Here is a 6,000-nt window from a genome sequence, read left to right as displayed (position 1 = left end):
TTTTTCATGAATGGCCTAATATGCTCTTAGATGATGTGTGACATATATTTTGACGTTTATAAGTACTCCCTCCGTTCCAAATTATAAGTCGCTTTGACTTTTTTTGGTTCATCCATTTTGCTATGTATCTAGACATATTATTACATTTAGATGCATAGCAAAATGAATGTACCAAAAAAGTCAAAGCGACTTATAATTTGGAACGAAGGGAGTATATATATGTGAGTGATTATTTTTTAATAGTTGAATATGATGTAAAATCTCCTACAACTAAAAAGAACAAAGTGTGAACATTTTTTGGTGTGACATTTATTTTGGTTTGTCCATCTGCCTACGCCTGTGATCCCATGACATCTTAATTACTAATTGATCGTGCCATTCTCCTTGATCGTGCAGGTCATGTGATAAGAGGAATCACGGCAAAATAGAAAGTAGAAAATTATTGTGCTATCCATATACACATTGCATGTTTGTATGCACCAGCATACATGGCAACGAGCAAAAGGAAAGAGAATTAACACAGAAGAAAAGAGAATTAAGACAAAAGGAACCTCTTTGCATTTCTGAGAACATTGCCAAATCTGCCTACATTTAATTACTTCCCCTCTTTGCATTTACAAAAGGGACAGCTTTTTTACTCTTTTCATTTGGTTTCACGCTCACGTGTTCCATCGCCCTCGCTTGTTGTTTCTTGCGTGAACCATAGTTGATGTCATCTGTCTTCCATGGCTCAGCCTCCCAATCCCAAGAGAAGGTCCCTACCTCTCCCTGACTAGAGATCTGGCCTGCCAGAGGATCTCCTCGAGTCAATCGGGCAGCGTCTCGTGTTAGGCCACGACGTGGCGTCCTTCCGATCTGCTTGCTACCCATGGCGCATCGCCATCCTATTCACGACCTTTGGGCTACTCCTGCTGCTCCTGTTCGACCTCGACTCGGACCGCGTCGGCTTCTACTGCGTCCCGAAGAAGAAAGTCTTGTCCAAGACGCTGCCCGACATGCGCGACAAGGTGGTGTGCGGCTCCTCGTGTGGGTGGCTAGTGCTCATGGATGAGGCGGCATCTGTGATGCTGCTGAATCCATTCTCTAGTACCTGTGCCCCCCACGTTGAGCTCCCGCTAGCAGGTGAACACGTCGTGGCGATGTCCTCATCGGAACATGTGTCTAGGGTCCACGGCCGGTGGGTCCTCCATCCCACCAATGGCTATGGGGACACGGATGCCACAGGTAGAGCCATCAAGCTAGAAGACATGAGGGACATGTTCTTCCATGAGATCATGCTCCCAGCGCCGCCTGACACCGCCGGCCGTGAGTGCGTGACCATGGCCATGCTTGGGTGCTCCATGGAGGTCGCGTTCTGCTGGGTTGGAGTGGACAGCGCATGGACACTGCTCGACACCAAACTAGAGTTCTCTGTGGGGTCCATCGTCCACTGCCAAGACAAATTCTTGGCAATCGACTGCACTGGAGAAATCTCCGTCTGCAGCAGCAACGTCGTTAGTGCTACTCCAACCGTGATGCTGTTGCCATCGCTGTCGCCACCTGCGGGGCTCTGCCACTGTAGCTACCTGGAATCAAACGGTGAGCAACACATTGTGGGTGCCATGGTGAGCACGTTCCACGAGACATAGAGCTTCACCTACAACAGTGCGATCTACAAGTGCAACCTCCATGACCGTACGCCGGAGTGGTCCAGGGTAAGGGACATCGGTGATCAAACATTGTTCATGTCTAAACATTTCAATGAAAGCTTCAGTGGAACAAGTGTATCTAAGTATAAGGAGAACAAAATCTACATGTCTGAGCCATTGTATGGGGATCCATACGACTTGGTCCATCGACTGGAGATCATTGATATTGCTACCGGTGCATCCGAAGTGAAGCCCGTCCAGGAAAAGATGCAGGGTTTTGAGGCTCTAGGTTGGATTCGACCCAATCTCTAGAAGCTCTAGAGTTTGTGAGCCTGCGACGCCGCACACTTTGTGACTATGTTAAATTCATAAACTTTGCTTTTTGGATTAAATGTCACTTTAACGTTGGTATTTAATTTAATAGTATTGTTATCTTATCGTGCGATCCATGTGTTTTTAGTATAATTTGTTAGTTATCCCGTAGCAACGCACGGGCACAGAGTGACATTTATCTTGCAAGATCACACCAACCGCGTTTGTGGTGTGGCCGCCACCGTGTACCGGAGGGAACAAGGTCGCCGCTCTGGAACCTCTCTGTACTCGATCGGATGCTGTTGTCCTACGTCCGGTCGGTTTGCCGCCAGCGTTCGGTCACTTGCTGAGTATGTTGTCGGACTGATGAATAGTGTCATCAGTGCGTCCGGTCGATTCACTTATTCAGCGTCCAGTCGCTGCTGCTGACGCCTACTGTTGCCGAGCCACTGATCGGAGCGTCCGGTCACTTTCTTCCGCGTTCGGTCCAGCGTCCAGTCGCTTTTGTGAGCTCGTTTCTTCGTGATCTTGCGTGCGGCTTGGTTCCTATCTTCATGTTTGGACTTTGCTTGATATCTTGGGTCTTCTCTTGTGCTCCTAAGGTCTTGGTTGAGGTGTTGATCATCGGATCATCATGTCACCTTTGTCCAAGTCACGTCTTGCATCATTTTGAACTACAAAACAATCACTTGCAAATTCATTAGTCTAGTTTGGTTGTGTTGGTCATCAAACACCAAAATCTAAAGTAAATGGGCCTAGGGTCCATTTTCCTTACAATCTCTCCCTTTTTGGTGATTGATGACAACACGACCAAAGCAAGCAAATAATAAAAATTTTGAATTTAAAACCTATCTACTTGCTAGGATGCAATGCAAGGGGCAAAATTATATGATGCTAAAAGATACTACTTGTAAGACTACATAAAAACTCATCTTGCCCTTGCAAATGTCTCCATGTGGTATTATGGATTTAAGCCTTGCTTCCTACAAATTCTCCCCATTACATAGGCTAATCCATAATCCACTATCCTCCCTTTCTCGGACCATTACTATAAATTAATGCTTGCTTTTGGTCCTCTAAATTCTCCCCCTTTGGAATCAAACACCAAAAAGGAAGACATTAGTAGCACAAGGGAGGGTCAAACTTTGTGATCCTTTGTGTGTAGAGTGAAATAGATCACAAAATTTGACTCTCACATTATATAGACTAAGCTCCCCCTAAATATATGCATACATATGATAGAAGGCAAAGCATATGCATAATTGGCAAAGTATTGCACAAGGAAATTTAATCTATATAATGCACGGAGAAAGCATATAAATATCAAAATGAAATCAACATGATGATATTGGTTTAGCAATACCACATGTAGAAATCAATTTTGATTTCTACCACTTACAATCGGTGGTGGATATTTGAAGTATGATGCTTAACTCCGGGGACTCTATTTTCCTTGCAATGAGACTACTACACACATGATAAGCTTGAAAAGGTGTTAGTCTCAAAGCATCCAACTTATAGAGTAACCTCCCCCTAAATTTGTGCACACAAGCATGGAATACTTGTAGGAAACATGCACATTGATTTTAGAATCAAAAATACCACTTGAAAGATGACATCACATGAATGTGAGGGTCATTTTTGAAGGTGATATTCGGGAGAAATTATCTACAATTTGGACTTTGGCACATATTAGATGAACAATTGAAGGACAAGCTATGTGCCGTGCTCCTAAACAATTTTAAACCATGTAGGATTGCTCCAAGGAATAAGTATGAAACCGTGCAAGCCTACCATATGAAATACCTAGTGTATGCATGACAAAATATATAAGAATGCAAATGCAAACCTAGGCATGAAGAGTAACTAGATGCTAAAAGATTCCAATTGTAGGAAAATTTAAATCTAATGCTAATTGAAGTAAATTGAATCTAGTTACCTAACATGGGGAGGGGAATTTGGGTCCATAGTATTCACTAACCCACTTGGCAATGATTTTGTCCATCATGATGCACCCATGAAATGCATCCATACTTTTGCCAAGTCTCCAATTCCCTGAAGTCCATAGGACTTCTCACTTCCCTTTCGGGATCCAAACCTTTTTGGTGCTCTTCATGTTGGAGATGATTTCCTTTGGCACCCAAAAGCGTTTGACCCCATTGTTGGCTTGCTTGTACACTTTGATGGCCACCACCTTATCATTTTTCTTTTTCTTCAAGAGATAAGGTGTGGAGGCCTTCTTATCCACCTTGTTGGTGTAGGTGTTGGAGAGCTTGCTTGTTTGCTTCTTCTCTTTCTTCTTTGCTCCTCCCCCATTCTTCACCTTGCACTCATAGAACTTGTGACCTTCCTTATGGCACACGTAGCAAACCACGGTTTGTCCTTCATCAAGCTTCTTCACTCCCTTGACGGTGTTATCTTGATGAAGTTGGGCTTGCTTCGCCTTGCCTTTCACTTGAGTCAAGTCCTTGGTGAGGCGAGCTACTTCTTACTTGAGTTGCTCATTCTCCTTTGCAACTTCTTGTGTGCATGTATCTACAACAACATTCTCAATACAAACTTGGTTGCACAAAGGTGAGTCTAAAAATAAATCATTACAAGAAGTAGAGGCATCCTTTTTAGACATGTTAATGATAGAACTTTTCTTTTTAGATGCCTTGGTAGGGGTTGTGTTAACGGCTTCAAGATTAGCAACTTTATTAGTTAGCTCATCACAATATTTGCACATGGTTTCCATTTTAGCAAGCAAACTTTTATAAGCATCTTGTGAGCTAGCTAACTTTTCTTTTAATTTTTCATTTTTCTTTACAAGTTGCTCATCATTGATTGTGCATGCATTTGTTGTTGCACTAGCCTCTAGCAAAATTCTCATATTGTTCAAGCAAAGTTTTGTATGCTTCTTGTGAACTATCTAGCTTTTCTTTTATTTTTCCGAGCTTCTTTTGTTGACTAGTGCAAATTTTAGCATAATTAAGATTTTGTTGCACAATTTCTTCATAAGAAGACATTTCATCATCACTATCACTCTCACTAGAGGATGAGCTTTCATTACCTCATGCCATAAGGCACACACGTGAAGAGCTTGATGATGAGTGCTTGCGCCCTCGCCTCTTGTGATGGTGTTCTTCTTCACTTGAAGAATCATCCCATGACCTTATTGATGTGAGGGCTTGGTTCTTGCATGCCTTCTTCTTTGTCTTAGGTGTGGGCTTGTTTGGACAAACTTCCACAAAGTGCCCCAACTCGCCGCATCCATAGCATCCTCTCTTTCTCTTTCTTTGCTCATTTCTTTGATTGGTCAAAATGAGATCTTAGATTTGGATGGGCACACCCTTGACATTGAACTTTTGGATCATCTTCTTCACCTTGTTGATTAGTTTGATTGATTCTTCATCAAGGTCGGAGGTGGAGGAAGATTGATCATCATCACTTGAATCTTCATCATCATCATCATCCTCATCTTCTTCTTCTTCTTCTTCACTTGAGGAGCTTGAGCTTGAGCTTGTCTCAACTTGCTTGCTCTTCATCTTCTCCTTGCCACATGCAAGAGCTTTGCCTTTGCTTGATGAAGAGGCTTCTTCTTGACCCATCTTTCGTGACATTTCAAATGCCACTATCTTGCCAATGACTATGGTCGGGGTCATGGTGCTCAAGTCCTCCATGTTATGAAGGATGATGATGATGCTTGCATATTTTTTTTGTGGTAGTACGGAGATGATCTTCCTCATGATGTCCGCATCATCTAGCTTTGTTAATCCTATAGAATAGAGCTCATTGATAATTAGATTCAAACGAGAATACATATCACGAACAAGCTCATTATCATTCATTTCGAAGGAATCATAATTTTGTTTAGCTAGACAATATTTTTGCTCACGGACATTACTTGTGCCGTCATGGAGCTCTTGGAGTTTTAACCATATTTCATTTGTCGTATTTAAGGTGAATACTTGGTTAAACACATCCATGCTAAAAGATTCAAACAAGTAATTTTTTGCTCTAGCATTGAAATGAATTTCTTTTTCATCACTCTTCGTGGATTTATTGGGATTCTTAATGG

This window comes from Miscanthus floridulus, chromosome 14 (assembly GCF_019320115.1).
Source record: "Miscanthus floridulus cultivar M001 chromosome 14, ASM1932011v1, whole genome shotgun sequence".
In the NCBI taxonomy this organism is placed as follows: domain Eukaryota; kingdom Viridiplantae; phylum Streptophyta; class Magnoliopsida; order Poales; family Poaceae; genus Miscanthus; species Miscanthus floridulus.
The sequence above is the reverse complement of the archived record's forward strand: the minus strand, read 5'-3'. Positions refer to the sequence as shown.